We start from the raw sequence: 18,973 nt of genomic DNA on the forward strand, positions 1-18,973 counted from the left end.
AGAACATTTTTAAAAAAAACCATGTAATGCTTGTTGGCTTCCAGCTACATGTTATAACTTTTTTCCATTTTTCACATGATGCATGTAGCTTAACATCGCATTCTAATTTACCAACAAATTCTGTATCTTTGTAAAACTCTGATATAAGCAAGCTGCCGACTGTAGTTAGAATGACTATAGTTAGACATTATTCCAAAAGTTTTCACTTTGACACAAACTTTACGCACAGTTAATAGCCCAGCCTAAACAGAACAGAAATAAACCTCCATATAAAGGAAATAACCATGAGATCCACATCCAGCATATCATAGATACAGTGGGGGAAATAAGTATTTGATCCCTTGCTGATTTTGTAAGTTTGCCCACTGACAAAGACATGAGCAGCCCATAATTGAAGGGTAGGTTATTGGTAACAGTGAGAGATAGCACATCACAAATTAAATCCGGAAAATCACATTGTGGAAAGTATATGAATTTATTTGCATTCTGCAGAGGGAAATAAGTATTTAATCCCTCTGGCAAACAAGACCTAATACTTGGTGGCAAAACCCTTGTTGGCAAGCACAGCGGTCAGACGTCTTCTGTAGTTGATGATGAGGTTTGCACACATGTCAGGAGGAATTTTGGTCCACTCCTCTTTGCAGATCATCTCTAAATCATTAAGAGTTCTGGGCTGTCGCTTGGCAACTCGCATCTTCAGCTCCCTCCATAAGTTTTCAATGGGATTAAGGTCTGGTGACTGGCTAGGCCACTCCATGACCCTAATGTGCTTCTTCCTGAGCCACTCCTTTGTTGCCTTGGCTGTATGTTTTGGGTCATTGTCGTGCTGGAAGACCCAGCCACGACCCATTTTTAAGGCCCTGGCGGAGGGGAAGGAGGTTGTCACTCAGAATTGTACGGTACATGGCCCCATCCATTCTCCCATTGATGCGGTGAAGTAGTCCTGTGCCCTTAGCAGAGAAACACCCCCAAAACATAACATTTCCACCTCCATGCTTGACAGTGGGGACGGTGTTCTTTGGGTCATAGGCAGCATTTCTCTTCCTCCAAACACGGCGAGTTGAGTTCATGCCAAAGAGCTCAATTTTTGTCTCATCTGACCACAGCACCTTCTCCCAATCACTCTCGGCATCATCCAGGTGTTCACTGGCAAACTTCAGACGGGCCGTCACATGTGCCTTCCGGAGCAGGGGGACCTTGCGGGCACTGCAGGATTGCAATCCGTTATGTCGTAATGTGTTACCAATGGTTTTCGTGGTGACAGTGGTCCCAGCTGCCTTGAGATCATTGACAAGTTCCCCCCTTGTAGTTGTAGGCTGATTTCTAACCTTCCTCATGATCAAGGATACCCCACGAGGTGAGATTTTGCGTGGAGCCCCAGATCTTTGTCGATTGACAGTCATTTTGTACTTCTTCCATTTTCTTACTATGGCACCAACAGTTGTCTCCTTCTCGCCCAGCGTCTTACTGATGGTTTTGTAGCCCATTCCAGCCTTGTGCAGGTGTATGATCTTGTCCCTGACATCCTTAGACAGCTCCTTGCTCTTGGCCATTTTGTAGAGGTTAGAGTCTGACTGATTCACTGAGTCTGTGGACAGGTGTCTTTCATATAGGTGACCATTGCCGACAGCTGTCTGTCATGCAGGTAACGAGTTGATTTGGAGCATCTACCTGGTCTGTAGGGGCCAGATCTCTTACTGGTTGGTGGGGGATCAAATACTTATTTCCCTCTGCAGAATGCAAATAAATTCATATACTTTCCACAATGTGATTTTCCGGATTTAATTTGTGATGTGCTATCTCTCACTGTTACCAATAACCTACCCTTCAATTATGGGCTGCTCATGTCTTTGTCAGTGGGCAAACTTACAAAATCAGCAAGGGATCAAATACTTATTTCCCCCACTGTATATAGAACAACAAAGCAGCAAGTAACTATTGTCTCAGCTAATAAGAAGTTTAATTAAAATATAAATTGGAATTTGGAAACATAATTAATTAGAATTACTTCTTTTGCTCTCACAACATGTTTAGTCCTCAATAGAAGTGGGTTAGAGAACGTTTCCTTTGTAGAGGAACTTGTGAAAGCCAGCCCAAAAGCTGTGAAGGTGGGGACTGCCTAACTTTTATGATTTGTTATAAGCACCCTTCCCCTTTATCCTACCAAGAGTCAAACCTAATTCTTCTGTGTAAAACTGCAGACATTATTAATACTGCAAATTCTGAAAGTTTTATTATTCTTTACTCAAAATTTAAGTTTTGGGTTTTTTTTTTAATATTTTTTAAGCAGTTTTTCCCTGGGCAGTTTTAAATTTAATGGCTATGATCAGAGTCCATTTTGGAGACTGAGAGGTGACAGGATAATTTATCATCATCATCTTTGCCTTGGAAAACATTTTCATTCAGTAGGACCTGTTTCTAACTCAGGCAATCTAAAATAAGAAAAATATATAGGGGACGAAAAAGAGATGTGCTGAAAAATCTTTAGGATGTTGATCATAAATCTTTGCTGATTGTTTTATTTCTGATGATATGTTTTATGATGTAACATCTATACTGTGCTATTTTATTAAGTAAGTAAATTTGTTCCCTGCTTAGGATGCTGTGATAATATGGGCTACAAGTAAATTTTATTATTATTATTTTCTGAAGATTTTATCACTATTTTATCTTTTGGATGACACTCTTGCTTTCTGATAAGACATCTGAGAGTTAGAGGAAATAGGTCATTATTTTCCAGTCTGTTCGAAACCTTTCTTGAGGACTCCATAGTCAGTTTTTCAGGATTCAGGATATCCACAATGAATATGCATGCAATAAAATTGCTTGTCTTGGAAATTCATATATGCAGATTATTCTCAAGCATATTCTTTGAATATTTATCATTCTGTTTGTTCATTGGATATTTATTCAGAGAATAGGGTTCAAATATTCATTTATGCAGATGACATCACATTATTATTTCTAAATGTACATATAGCATTGAGCCGGGGGAGTTCAACCACGGTGTATTCTAAACCTACAGACCGCAACGCTTTACTCACTTTTAATAGTATGCATCTGGCTCACACAAAAAAAAAAGGTCTACCAGCCTCACAATTCTTGAGATTTAGGGGCATCTGTGATTCTACTGCTACATATAAATGGAAGATCTTATTAAAAATATATATTAATAGAGGTTATCCATGGAAGATAGTAAAAAATGCATATAAGCGTGCTTTGTTTAATAACAGAGACTTATTGCTTCAAGCCAATAATCAGAAGGATGATACTGAAGAACTAGTTTGTATTTTAAAATACACTGATTTTTCTCCTAAGGTGGCTAAAGATATTAAATGCCACTGGGGAGTGATGGGTGCTCATGACATATTTCATCAGGTTCCATGCATGGTATCATTTGCACGGAATAAGAATTTGGCAGATATCTATTTCAAATGTGTGGTCCATACGAGATAAGAGTGTGGAATGCTGTTAGTCAGTTTGCTCACTTGTGCTTGACCTGTACTGCTCGGCTTGATGTGATTTATATTTGCCAACTTTGTGACTGCTACAATTAGTGTACTGTGTATGTTAAGGGCTTTTCTTGAAGGCTAGTTTGCCGAAACACAGCCGTATCAAGTCCTTTGATGGTACACATAGAGCACGTTGGAATAAAGCATAATTTTTCTATTATCACTCAGCTTTGATTTCCTCGCTTTTTCTTTCCTCATTCTTTTTTGTTGGTGTTTGTGTTCATGAGGACTGGACTTTTTCCTTTTTTTGCTTTTTTGTGACAAAGGTAGATCTACATAAGTATTGCCATACTGGGAAAGACCAAAGGTCAATCAAGCCCAGCATCCCGTTTCCAACCGTGGCCAATCCTGTACCTGGCAAGATCCCAAAAAAGTAGAAAACATTTTATACTGCTTATCCCAGAAATAGTGGATTTTCCCCCCAAGTCCATTTAATAATGGTTTATGGACTTTTCCTTTAGGAAGCCGTCCAAACCTTTTTTAAACGCCGCCAAGCTAACCGCCTTTACCACATTCTCTGGCAACGAATTCCAGAGTTTAATTACACATTGAGTGAAGAAAAAGTTTCTCCGATTCGTTTTAAATTTACTACATTGTAGGTTCATCGCATGCCCCATAGTCCTAGTATTTTTGGAAAGCGTAAACAGATGCTTCACATCTACCCGTTCAACTCCACTCATTATTTTATAGACCGCTATCATATCTCCCCTCAGCTGCCTTTTCTCCAAGCTGAAGAGCCCTAGCCACTTTAGCCTTTCCTCATAGGGAAGTCGTCCCATCCCCTTTTATCATATTTGTCGCCCTTCTCTGCACCTTTTCTAATTCCAGTATATCTTTTTTGAGATGCGGCGACCAGAATTGAACACAATATTCGAGGTGTGTTCGCACCATGGAGCAATACAAAGGCATGATAACATCCTCATTTTTGTTTTCCATTCCTTTCCTAATAATACCTAATATTCTATTTGCATTCATAGCCACAGCAGCACACTGAGCAGAAGGTTTCAATGTATCATCAAAGACGACACCTAGATCCCTTTCTTGGTCCGTGACTCCTAATGTGGAACCTTGCATGACGTAGCTATAATTCGGGTTCCTCTTTCCCACATGCATCACTTTGCACTTGCTCACATTAAACATCATCTGCCATTTAGACGCCCAGTCTTGTAAGGTCCTCTTGTAATTTTTCACAATCCTCCCGCAATTTAACGACTTTGAATAACTTTGTGTCATCAGCATATTTAATTACCTCACTAGTTACTCCCATCTCTAGATCATTTATAAATATGTTAAAAAGCTGCGGTCCCAGCACAGACCCCTGGGGAACCCCATTAACTACCCTTCTCCATTGAGAATACTGACCATTTAATCCTACTCTCTGTTTTCTATCTTTTAACCAGTTTTTAATCCACAATAGAACACTACCTCCTATCCCATGACTCTCCAATTTCCTCTGGAGCCTTTCATGAGGTACTTTGTCAAACGCCTTATGGAAATCCAGATACACAATATCAACCGGCTCATCTTTATCCACAAGTTTGTTTACCCCTTCAAAGAAATGTAGTAGATTGGTGAGGCAAGATTTCCCTTCATTAAATCCATGTTGACTTTGTCTCATTAATCCATGCTTTTGAATATGCTCTGTAATTTTGTTCTTAATAATAGTCTCTACCATTTTGCCCGGCACCGACGTCAGACTCATCGGTGTATAATTTCCCGGATCTCCTCTGGAACCTTTTTAAAAAATCGGCGTTACATTGGCCACCCTCCAATCTTCCGGCACCATGCTGGATTTAGTAAAATTACATATTACTAACAATAGCTCCGCAAGCTCATTTAATCTCTTCGCTACGGCTTTGTCTTCCCTGATTGCCCCTTTTACTCCTCGGTCATCTGGTGGTCCAACCGATTCTTTTGCCGGCTTCCTGCTTTTAATAAAAAAAAATTTTATTATGTGTTTTTGCCTCCAACGCAATATTTTTTTCGAATTCCCTCTTAGCCTTCCTTTTCAGCACTTTGCATTTGACTTTTTTTTTTTTTAATTTGTTGCATTTATATCCCACATTTTCCCACCTCTTTGCAGGCTCAATGTGGCTTACTTACGGCATTAACTGGTTTCGGTGTGAACAAATACCAGGTGTGAACAATATCAAGGTGATATTATGGTAGAATGAGGTACATGTGCATAGGCGCCCGGAATAAGAGGCTTGGGGAGGCTAAGCCTCCGCAGCCCAACTGCTGCCCCCACCCCGCAAGCTGCAGGCTTCCCGCTCCCCAGCCAGGTAGCAATGCCAATCATCTCCTGTCTGCCCTCAGCTGCCCGCATAGCTCCCCCATCGTATTTCCTGTTTCCGCGAGGGCAGAACCATGAGTCCGGGCCTGGTCGCTGTGTTGCGTGGGAGGGCGCGAGCCGTTGAGGAAAGGTTCTATCCGGTTGAAAATCGTCGCGAGACATGGAAGGAAGGTTCCATCCGGTTCAAGGTGCACCAGACGCAGCCGAGAGAGAAGATGAAAGGTCGGCTCGGAGACAGAGACGAGACGCGGCCAAGGGGTGGGGGAGCGATGCAGAGCCGAGACGACAGATGGGACAGAGAGAAGATGATGATGCAGGGCAACAGGGGCTTCAGGATGGATCAGCAAAACCATACTCCAAGGAAGTAGCACCAGCAACACCAACAACACCAGGAGCAGGAGGAGATGGAGCCTCACTCCCCTTCCAATGGGCAGCAGACCTCTATTGAGAGCGTCAATGAAGGTCTCACCATTGATCTGACAAACTTTTGAAAACCAGGAGAGAAGACCTATACACAACACAGCCGCCTCTTTGTAAGAAATCTGCCCTCATACATCAATGAGGAGGAGCTACGCAAAATGTTTGAGAAATATGGCAAGCCAGGAGAAGTCTTCATCCATAAGGATAAGGGGTTTGGATTCATCAGGCTGGAAACTCGCACGCTGGCTGAGATTGCAAAGGCTGAACTTGATAACCTGCCTATACGTGGGAAGCAGCTACGTGTGCGCTTTGCCTGCCATAGTGCTGCCCTCACCATTGTATCCAATGAGCTTCTAGAGGAAGCCTTCTCGATGTTTGGCCAAGTGGAGAGAGCTGTGGTGATTGTGGATGACAGAGGAAGGACCACTGGGAAAGGCATTATCTAGTTTTCTGGGAGACCTGCTGCCAGGAAGGCATTGGACAGAAGTGCTGATGGGTCCTTATTATTAACTACGTTTCCATGCCCTGTGACTGTGGAACCCATAGAGCAGTATAATAATGAAGAGGGGCTACCTGAGAAACTTGTTCCTAAAAACCAAATGTACCACAAGTAAGTTGTAAGCAGATTAAGGGGCGTTTGGTCTGATCGGCTTTAAGTTCTTAAAACTGCACATGGAGGAAGAAAATAGGCAGAAGCTGGATCCACTGGACAGTCAAGTCTGCGGAGGACCAGCTTTTACTTACGGATGTAGGGCAAAAAATGAAAAAGAAAGGCGGAAATTAAAGAAATAAATGGAAAGGAAGCCCTGAAAACGGAGTTAAGAGGACAGATAGCAGCAGAATCGGATACTGGGCCAGCATGATCAGAAAAACAAAGTCACCAGACAACAAAGGTAGAAAAGATTATTTTATTTTCATTATAGTGTTTGGAATATGTCCACTTTTAGAATTAGGTGCTCAACATTAAAAGTTTATATTTATTTACTTATTTATGGCATTTTATCCCACATTAAACATGAATTAGGGTATTTTGTGCCTCTACACGTATCATGATATTGTGATCCCTTGTTTCATATTGTTGATGGTCTGCATTTTCCGTATGGGTGGTATATTGGTATATTAGGTTCTGCCCAGTGTAATATTTATGGTATAGTAAGGTTCTGAGTGTGTTTTTGCACAAAGTTGTGCATAGTGTTTTGCAGTTGAGCGATTGTGGTTAGTATATGCTTTGAGCAACCACTTTATTTTTTTACATATGATACATATCTAATATCTAAATTTAATAAAAGGTATTGTGACTTACTTTTATTTATTTTTTCTGTGTGTTATCAGACAATTATGGATTTAAGCTCCACCTCCAACCCCGCCCCCTTTAGCCTCCCCAAACAGTTGGGCCACCGATCGCCTATGTACATGTGTGGTAAAGACAATTGGGGAGAACTTAAAAAAAAAAAAAAGGGACAGGAAGAGTTAGGATATGTCCATTACGGTCTTTGGTTACGTTGTGTCGCAAATGTCCAGGTTTTTTATGTTGTGTCGGTGGGGTATGCCCTTCTGAACAGATCTGTTTTTAATGTTTTCCTGAAGTTCAAGTGGTCAAGTGTAGTTTTTACTGCTTTTGGTAGTGCATTCCACAGTTGTGCGCTCAGGTAGGAAAAGCTGGATGCATAAGTGGTTTTGTATTTGAGTCCTTTGCTGCTTGGGTAGTAGAGGTTTAGGTATGATCGTGCTGATTTTATGGTGTTTCTGAGTGGCAGGTCAATGAGATCTGTCATGCATCCCGGTGCCTCGCCGTAAATGATATTATGAACTGTTGTGCAGATTTTGAAAGTGATACATTCCTTAATCGGAAGCCAGTGCATTTTTTCTCGAAGTGGTTTGGCGCTGTTAAAACGCGTTTTTCCAAATATAAGCCTTGCTGCTGTGTTTTGGGTGATCTGAAGTTTCTTTATAATTTGTTCTTTGCATCCTGCATAGATTCCTTTACAGTAGTCTGCATGGCTTAGTACCATTGACTGTACCAGGTTGCGAAATATTTCCCTCGGGAAGAATGGTTTCACACATTTTAGTTACCACATTGAGAGAAACATTTTCTTTATGGTGACTTTAGCTTGGGTCTCTAGTGAGAGGTTTCAGTCATTTGTTACTCTGAGAATTTTCAGGCTGTCTGAGATAGGGAAGGTGTAGCCTGGGGTGTTAATGTTTGTGGGTTTGTATGTGTTGTATTGGGATGAGATGATGAGACAATGTGTTTTTTCTGTATTGCGTTTTAGTTGGAATGCATTTGCCCATGAGTTCATGATGATTAAGCTGAGCTTGATTTTATTGGTGATTTCTGCTAAATCATATTTGTAGGAGATGTATAGTGTAACGTCATCAGCATAAATAAATGGATTAAGGCCTTGGGTGGATAAGGCATTGGCTAGTGGGACCATCATGACATTCTTTATGCTGTTTCTTATTATTTTCAGTCGGGTCCTTCTTCCGTTTTCTGAAGGATTTTCTTTTAGCTCTAATAGCTTTCTTCACCTCACTTTTTAACCACGCTGGCTGTCGTTTGGTCTTCCGTCCTCCTTTTTTAATACACTGAATATATTTGGCCTGGGCTTCCAGGATGGTGTTTTTGAACAACATCCATGCCTGATGTAAATTTTTGACCCTCACAGCCGCTCCTCTAAGTTTTTTTTTTCACAGTTCTTCTCATTTTATCATAGTCTCCTTTTTTAAAGTTAAATGCTAACGTATTTGATTTCCTATGTATACTTACTTCAAAGCTAATATCAAATCCGATCATATTGTGATCACTATTATCAAGTGGCTCCCGCACCAGATCATGCGCTCCACTAAGGACTAGGTCTAGAATTTTTCCTTCTCTCGTTGTCTCCTGTACCAGCTGCTCCATAAAGCTGTCCTTGATTTCATCAAGGAATTTTACTTCCCTAGCGTGCCCCGATGTTACATTTACCCAGTCAATATCGGGATAATTGAAATCACCCATTATTATTGTGTTGCCCAGTTTGGTTGCGTCCCTAATTTCCTTTAACATTTCTGCATCCGTCTGTTCATCCTGGCCAGGCGGACGGTAGTACACTCCTATCACTATCCTTCTCCCCTAAATCCTGCAGTGCCTGCTAGATTCTATCTGTTAATGCTGTGGTGCAAAGTTTTTAAAACTAAGTGGAAATGACTATGGAGATTAGTGGATAAAATTTGCTTTTTATATATTTATTTTGCCTATCACTAACCTACAATTCCTCGTTTAAACCCCAATCTTTAAGTTCCCAAAGCACAAAGCAAAATAGTGTTCCTTAAAGAACAAAGCAGAAAATTCATTCAGTCTCTCCGCTACAGCCTTGTCCTCCCTGAATGGTCATTTTCCTCCTTTATGATCTAACAGTCCCACGGATTCCCTCATAGGCTTTCTGCTTCTGATGTACCTGAAAAAGGTGTTACTATGAGTTTTTGTCTCCGCGGCAAGGTTTTCTTTATATTCTCTTTTAGCGTTCTTTATCAGTGCTTTGCAACTAGCTTGACACTGCTTATGTTGCTTCTTATTTTCTTAACTTAATTTCCTTTTTTCATTCATTGAAGGATGTTCTTTTGGCTCTAATAGCCTCTTTCACTTCACCTTTTAAACTTGCTGGCTGTCATTTGCTCTTCTTTCCACGTGGAATACATCTAGTCTGGGCTTTCGTGGTGGTATTTTTAAATAACGTCCACGCCCGATTTAAATCCTAACCTTTGCAGTCCATGTTTTTAGTTTCTTTTTAACCGTGTTCCTCATTTTGTCATAGTTGCCCTTTCGAAAATTAAATGCTGCTACAGTAGATTTCCTTAATGACTTCACTCCAAGATAGCTCAATTTGATCATGTTATGATTACTGTTTCCCAACAGATCCAGACTCGGTAAATCATTGAAACAATTCACTGGAAGTTTTGGTTTTTGTAAAGGGATACCAAAGAATCCTTTGTTTGTTCTCCACTTTGTTCTTTGGCATCCCCATTTCAAATGCAAGCTTGAATTCAGACTGTACAAAGGGCTTTTCATCAGGAAATGACTCTTCTATTTTCTTGCTTTTGTGGGAGAGGGTAGATGGTAATCATGCCTTACTTTGTATATCCTTTTTGTGAATATTTCTTTCTACTTAAAGTATATCAAATTTGACACTGCCCCTGCAATAAGAATAGGGGGTCGTAAGTTTAAAAAGTACATTATCACGGTTGCTCATTTATATGTAGTGCTGTCATACCAAGGGAGCACTGGAGTTAAGATCAAAACTACCTTGTCATCTATAAAACCAGTTCACTGAGACCAAGACATTGGCAAGTAGTTAAGAATTATAGGGGGTCTTTTACTAAAGCTTAGTTTGAGTTATCTGTAGCAGGGCCCATAGGAATAAAATGGGCCCTGCTGCAGATAATTCAAGCTAAGCTTTAGTAAAAGACCCCCATACTTCAGTATTTATTCTTAAACACCATGAAAGAACCGGTACATAGTGTATGGAATGAGACCTTTCATAAAGTCTAATAAATATTCTTAAAGATTCTAAAAACTTGTAGCTTCTAAGAAAAAAAAAACTTCATTTGCACTAAGGTATCTTTCCTATAGGAGGGTTTAGAGAGATCAGAATGGTGTTTCAAATGATAGCAGCTGCAGAATTATTTTCTTAGAATCAGGTGAAGCCAGTGGTAAGCAAACTACAAATGAGACCTGTTTGGGTGCTCCATTCTAGCATATCCATTATTTCAGAGTTATGACCAACTGAATTATTTCTCTGTGTATATATGCAAACACATTTTCTAGGATTTTTTTTTTTTTAATTTATTTAACGTTTGTAAAAATCTCCTTTAAACTGCCATTTTCATTTCTCCAGGGCATAATGTGAAAAATGTACATATCTGTGGGTATGCAAACCTCAGTCAATGTGTGACATGTTCCAAACTCATATTACTTCCAAAACGTCCACAAAGACAATACTCTTTTGCAAACAATGGGGCTCATTCTCAAAAACAGAAGAATGTCTTAAAGACAGCAAAGTGGCAGATTGACATTTTTCTCGGAAAAACATCCAAATTGTTATTTTCGAAACTCAGGCTTGGGACGTTTTTCTTTGCAGTTCGTCTAAATCACAAGAGGTTTTGGGTGGGACTGGGGTGGGCTTATGATTTGGATATTTTTCAGCGATAATGGAACATGGACAAAACATCTGGGCAAAAAGATAGGATATTTTTGTTTAGACCTGTTTTAATAATGACTAAGTGCTAAATAGGTGTCTAACCAAATGACCTTGGAGGGATGAAGGTATGACCCCCCCCCCCCCAATCCCCCAGTGGTCATTCCCCTCCCATCCCCCTAAGAGGTGAAAGTGACAGCATATACCAGGCTGTATGACAGCAGCAGATATAATGGACATTTCTGTTATAGCAGGAATCAGGACCCTGGAGTAGCCTAATGATTGGTGAAGTGGACTGTAGAGAAGGGGCCCATATTCCATTCTAACTGGTATGCTTATGGTGGAATCCCTTTCATCTTTCACTGTCATATCCTCAATCTTTCACTGTCCACTGTGACTATTCCTGATGCCTTCAAACATGCCGTAGTCACACCACTCCTTAAAAAAAACTTCATTGGACCCTACCTGTCATTCCAACTATTGCCCCATCTCCCTCCTCCCTTTCCTATCCAAGATACTTGAACGTGCTGTTCACAGCTGTTGCCTTGACTTTCTATCATCTCAAGCTATTCTTGATCCACTTCAATCTGGCTTTCGCCCCCTTCATTCAACTGAAACAACGCTTGCTAAAGTCTCCAATGATCTGTTCCTGGCCAGATCCAAAGGTCTCTATTCTATCCTCATCCTTCTCGATCTGTCTGCTGCTTTTGACACTGTTGATCAAAGCCTACTTCTTGATATGCTGCCTTCACTTGGATTTCAGGGCTCTGTTCTTTCCTGGTTTTCTTCTTATCTCTCCCAGCGTACCTTTAGTGTATACTCTAGTGGATGCTCCTCTACTTCTATCCCACTGTCAGTTGGTGTACCTCAGGGATCTGTCCTGGGACCTCTTCTTTTCTCCATCTTTACTTCTTCTCTTGGTACTCTAATCTCATCTCATGGTTTTCAGTATCATCTTTACGCTGATGACTCCCAGGTCTACCACTCCACACCAGAAATCTCAGCCGAACTCCAGGCCAAAGTATCAGCCTGCCCGTCTGACATTGCTGCCTGGATGTCTCAGCGCCATCTGAAACTAAACATGACCAAGACTGAGCTTTTTATCTTTCCCCCTGAACCATCCTCTCCTCCTCCCCCATTCTCTATTTCTGTAGTTAACACTCTCATCCTTCCTGTCTCATCAGCTCGTAAACTTGGGGTCATCTTCGACTCCTCCCTCTCCTTCTCTGTACATATTCAGCAGACTGCTAAAACCTGTTGTTTCTTTCTCTGTAATATCACCAATATTCGCTCTTTCCTTTCTGAGCACCCTTCCAGAACCCTCATCCACACTCTTATCACCTCTCGCTTAGACTATTGCAACTTGCTTCTCACAGGTCTCCCACTTAGCCATCTCTCTCCTCTTCAATCTGTTCAAAATTCTGCTGCACGACTAATATTCTGCCAGTGTCGTTATGCTCATATTAGCCCTCTCCTCAAGTCACTTCACTGGCTTTCTATCCGTTTCCGCATACAGTTCAAACTCCTCTTATTGACCTATAAATGCATTCACTCTGCAGCTCCTCAGTACCTCTCCACTCTCATCTCTCCCTACATTCCTCCCCGGGAACTCCGTTCACTGGGTAAACCTCTCTTATCTGCACCCTTCTCCTCCACTGCTAACTTCAGACTCCGTTCCTTTTATCTTGCTGCACCATATGCCTGGAATAGACTTTCTGAGCCGGTACGTCAAGCTCCATCTCTGGCCGTCTTCAAATCTAAGCTAAAAGCTTAGATTTTTGATTTTTGATGCTGCTTTTAACTCTTAACCCTTATTCATTTGTTCAGAACCCTTATTTTATCATTCTCACTTTAATATTCCCTTATCTCTTATTTGTCCTGTTTGTCTGTCCTAATTAGATTGTAAGCTCTGTCGAGCAGGGACTGTCTCTTCATGTTCGTGTACAGCGCTGCGTATGTCTAGTAGCGCTTTAGAAATAAGTTGTAGTAGTAGGAAAGTGTGCGCTCTCCAAAAACCACAGAATATTTACTGTAAGTCATTATTAAGATGGACTTGGGAAAATCCACTGCTTATTTCTAGGATAGTCAAAACAAAACTGTGCCTTAACTCTGTCGAGTTTAAAATATATAACAAAATATTCAAACACACGTGAATGCAAGTGTGTTTTGTACTTGCTTTTTCGATTGTCAAAAGTGGAGTGGTCTCATATTTATCACACGACACAAAATAATGTTTCTTCACCCAATAACTGGGTGTATTGCTCGTGTGTATGTTCTAATCATTGACTACACCTCCACCAACCTTCTCTATTCACTTATTTATGTTTAAATTCGTATCTCTATGCTTAAAGATGAGCAAACAAAGTTTATGTAGCACTTAACTTGAGCGGGTAGGTGCTCTCTGAACCCCGACAGGTCCCCGTTTCGTAACAACTTTGTCAAGGGGGAGTCACCAATTCTAAGTGCAGAAGAAAAAGATATACATCTAGTAACTACTTATATACTAACAATACTTGCATTCATTTATTTATCTAAAACGCTGTTGGCTTACCCGGTAACCGCCTCAAATGCATGTGCAAAACCTCTCTGCCTGACTCAAAATGGCGGCGGCGGCCTTTTATTAATGAACAGCCGCGCCAGCTGGTTGAATGACGTCATCCAACACGGCTTCGAGAAAACAGTCTGCACCAAAGACTTCTATCTATGCCAAAGATTAATGACAAGACTATGAGTGGCTTAAATGTGGTCAAAAAAATTCTGAAAACAAACCAAATTATATTATATGCATCTGTAACGAATTCATTCTTAGAGACCAGAATTATTACTACAACAACAACAATTATTAACAAAGGATTATTGCATTCAAAAAAGTTATTGCTTTTAGGACAAGTTATTGCTTTAGAAAAAAATTATTATATCAGAAAAAACATTATTAAATCAGAAAAAACAACTCCACTGAGTATATGTATTGAGTCCCCTGGGTTCAATAGTGTCCAATGTGAAAATCCAAAAGGTCTCTCGTTGTAAAATCTTCCTGTTTAGATCGCCTCCTCTATCGGAGGGGATCACTTGTTCAATCACCATGCAATTCAAATCTTCAATGGTGTGTTTTTCGGATACCCAATGTTGAACCATGGGTGCTCCAAAATTTTGAGCTTGGATCCGTGAACGGTGTTCAATGAGTCTGTCATGTAAAGACCTAGTTGATTTGCCAATATAATATTTCTCGCAGGGACATTTGATGTAATAAATGATGCCCACTGACCGACATGTAGTTCTATGCTTTAATGTGTATGTCCTATCGTTGCAGACAAAATCCGAGCCTTCGATGGTTGTAGGGCATGTTTTGCAACGGGGTTTCATGCACTTGAAGTGTCCTGGAGTAACTGTATTTTCAGTAGGAACAGTGGGTGGAACTGCGGGGCTTAAAAGTTCTTTAAGATTTTTAGAGCGCGAGAATGCAGTCCTAATGTTGAAATTGGCAAACACTGGATGTGCTTTGATGATGTCCCAATGGCGTCGGATAATGGCCGCCGTCGCCTCACCGCCAGGAGTGTATCTTGTGACAAAAGTCATAATTTGTTCGTCACATTGTGTACGTGGTGTTGGTTGAAGTAACCACTCTCTATTGTTGTGTTTAGCCCTCGTATATGCTCTCTTTATTATTTTATGTGGATAGTTTCTCTGCGATAATTTAGCACCAAAGGTCTCTGAATGTGCTTTGTAATCAGCATCTGTAGTACAGATCCGTTTGAAACGGAGGAACTGGGAAAACGGAAGACTTTGTCTTAAAGACTTGGGATGACAGCTTCCATATTCTAAAAAAGTGTTACGATCAGTACTCTTCACATAGACTTTCGTAGTAAATTGTCTCTCAAATAAAAATATCTCTACATCCAAAAAATGAATCGTAGATTCTGACCAAGTTAAGAATCCTCTATGCTTAAAGATGAGCAAACAAAGTTTATGTAGCACTTAACTTGAGCGGGTAGGTGCTCTCTGAACCCCGACAGGTCCCCGTTTCGTAACAACTTCTACATATATCAAAGATACGACACACTTTTTGAACATCCTACAGAATATCAAGTTACCTGATACCCCCATTATAATGCCAACCTTTGATATAAAATCTTTATACACCATGATACCTCAAAATGAATTGTTGGAAGTCATTGGGGAAACCTTGAAAAATCGTCCTAGTCCTCATCAGGTCCCCACTGACTTCATATGTAAACTAGCAGAAATAGCACTATATAACAACTTTTTTTGCTTTCAAGACGTTTTGTACAAACAAAAATCTGGAGTAGCTATGGGAGCGACATTCGCTCCCACGCTTGCCAATTTATTCATGGCACAGTTTGAAGACAAATGGTTGACCATTTTCCCTTATAAAGATGAGTTAGGGACATGGAGAAGATATATTGACGATATATTCGTCATTTGGCATGGCACTGTAGAACAATTACAGTCTTTTCACAGTTGGTTGAATCAACGACACCCCAGGATTCAATTTACCTTAACTTGGTCAGAATCTACGATTCATTTTTTGGATGTAGAGATATTTTTATTTGAGAGACAATTTACTACGAAAGTCTATGTGAAGAGTACTGATCGTAACACTTTTTTAGAATATGGAAGCTGTCATCCCAAGTCTTTAAGACAAAGTCTTCCGTTTTCCCAGTTCCTCCGTTTCAAACGGATCTGTACTACAGATGCTGATTACAAAGCACATTCAGAGACCTTTGGTGCTAAATTATCGCAGAGAAACTATCCACATAAAATAATAAAGAGAGCATATACGAGGGCTAAACACAACAATAGAGAGTGGTTACTTCAACCAACACCACGTACACAATGTGACGAACAAATTATGACTTTTGTCACAAGATACACTCCTGGCGGTGAGGCGACGGCGGCCATTATCCGACGCCATTGGGACATCATCAAAGCACATCCAGTGTTTGCCAATTTCAACATTAGGACTGCATTCTCGCGCTCTAAAAATCTTAAAGAAATTTTAAGCCCCGCAGTTCCACCCACTGTTCCTACTGAAAATACAGTTACTCCAGGACACTTCAAGTGCATGAAACCCCGTTGCAAAACATGCCCTACAACCATCGAAGGCTCGGATTTTGTCTGCAACGATAGGACATACACATTAAAGCATAGAACTACATGTCGGTCAGTGGGCATCATTTATTACATCAAATGTCCCTGCGAGAAATATTATATTGGCAAATCAACTAGGTCTTTACATGACAGACTCATTGAACACCGTTCACGGATCCAAGCTCAAAATTTTGGAGCACCCATGGTTCAACATTGGGTATCCGAAAAACACACCATTGAAGATTTGAATTGCATGGTGATTGAACAAGTGATCCCCTCCGATAGAGGAGGCGATCTAAACAGGAAGATTTTACAACGAGAGACCTTTTGGATTTTCACATTGGACACTATTGAACCCAGGGGACTCAATACATATACTCAGTGGAGTTGTTTTTTCTGATTTAATAATGTTTTTTCTGATATAATAATTTTTTTCTAAAGCAATAACTTGTCCTAAAAGCAATAACTTTTTTGAATGCAATAATCCTTTGTTAATAATTGTTGTTGTTGTAGTAATAATTCTGGTCTCTAAGAATGAATTCGTTACAGAAGCATATAATATAATTTGGTTTGTTTTCAGAATTTTTTTGACCACATTTAAGCCACTCATAGTCTTGTCATTAATCTTTGGCATAGATAGAAGTCTTTGGTGCAGACTGTTTTCTCGAAGCCGTGTTGGATGACGTCATTCAACCAGCTGGCGCGGCTGTTCATTAATAAAAGGCCGCCGCCGCCATTTTGAGTCAGGCAGAGAGGTTTTGCACATGCATTTGAGGCGGTTACCGGGTAAGCCAACAGCGTTTTAGATAAATAAATGAATGCAAGTATTGTTAGTATATAAGTAGTTACTAGATGTATATCTTTTTCTTCTGCACTTAGAATTGGTGACTCCCCCTTGACAAAGTTGTTACGAAACGGGGACCTGTCGGGGTTCAGAGAGCACCTACCCGCTCAAGTTAAGTGCTACATAAACTTTGTTTGCTCATCTTTAAGCATAGAGATACGAATTTAAACATAAATAAGTGAATAGAGAAGGTTGGTGGAGGTGTAGTCAATGATTAGAACATACACACGAGCAATACACCCAGTTATTGGGTGAAGAAACATTATTTTGTGTCGTGTGATAAATATGAGACCACTCCACTTTTGACAATCAAAAAAGCAAGTACAAAACACACTTGCATTCACGTGTGTTTGAATATTTTGTTATATTTCTAGGATAAGCAGCATAAAATCTGTTGTACTGTTCTGGGATCTTGCCAGGTACTTGTGACCTAGATTGACCACTGTTGGAAACAGGATACTGGGCTTGATGGACCTTCGGTCAGTCCCAGTATGGCAATGCTTATGTTCTTATTAATTAGAGAATTATTACTTCTTTTAATTTTACCTGCCTAGCACACCCTGATATAACATTTATCCAGTCAATATTTGGGTAATTGAAATCACCCATTGTTATAATGCAGCCCATTTTGCCAGCTTTCCTAATTTATATCAACATTTCTTCATCTGTCTGTTCGTTCTGTCCTGGGAGACGGTAGTACAGCTGTACCAGTATACTCCTTCCCTTCACACATGGAATTTCTATCCACAAGAATTCCATGCTTATATTTGTTTCATGTAGAATGTTTGTTTATTTTGTTTGACTCAATTTCCTCTTTAACATATAGTGCAGCCCCCTAATTTGATCCACTCTATCATTGTACCTGGTACCCTGGTAACACAATGTCCCATTGATTGTCCTCTTTCCACCAGGTCTCTGAGATGCCTATTATATCTACCTCTTCATTTACTGCTATATTTTCCAACTTTCCCATCTTTTTTTTTTAATATACCGCTTGCACTGCTATTGCATATCTAAGCGGTGTACAATGCTAAAATCTAAAAACAATTCATTGAAAGGAACTCCATATGCCAGATACAAAAGAGACAACAAACATTCAAGATGAAGCAAACCCAATAAAACAAACATTCCCTAAAGATCCTGTTTCAGTAGTATCATTTAAGGATACTCTACACTGAACCATGTGCTTCTGGGCAACTGTCTGCGTCACACCCACCGCATTTTAGTTTAAATGCTGCTCTATCTCCTTTTTAAATGTTAGCGCCAGCAGCCACGTTCCATCCCAGTTAAGATAGAGTACATCTTTTTGGAACAAGCTCCTCCTTTCCCAGAATGTTGCTCAGTTCCTAACAAATCTAAATCCCTCATCCCTGCACCATCATCTCAACCACACAATGAGACTTCAGAGCTCTGAATGCCTCTTGGGTCCCGTGCATGGAGCGGGGAGCATTTCTGAAAATGCTACCCTAGAGGATCTGGTTTTTAACTTTCTACCTAAGAGCCTAAATTTGTCTTCCAGAAGCTCCCTCCCAAATGTTTCTGTGCCATTGGTACTTACATGTACCAAGACAGCTGGTTCCTCCCCAGCACTATCTAAATCCTATCTAGTTGATGCTTGAGG

General features: G+C 40.3%; 1 protein-coding gene and 1 pseudogene across 2 annotated transcripts in view; both read left to right on the forward strand.

Moving 5' to 3' along the window:
• SCFD1 (sec1 family domain containing 1) overlaps window positions 1-18,973 on the forward strand; it is a 304,030-nt gene that overhangs the window by 194,083 nt on the left and 90,974 nt on the right. The window lies entirely within an intron of this gene.
• On the forward strand, window positions 6,066-6,839 carry LOC115477660 (annotated as a pseudogene).

This window comes from Microcaecilia unicolor, chromosome 9 (genome assembly GCF_901765095.1).
Source record: "Microcaecilia unicolor chromosome 9, aMicUni1.1, whole genome shotgun sequence".
Taxonomy (NCBI): domain Eukaryota; kingdom Metazoa; phylum Chordata; class Amphibia; order Gymnophiona; family Siphonopidae; genus Microcaecilia; species Microcaecilia unicolor.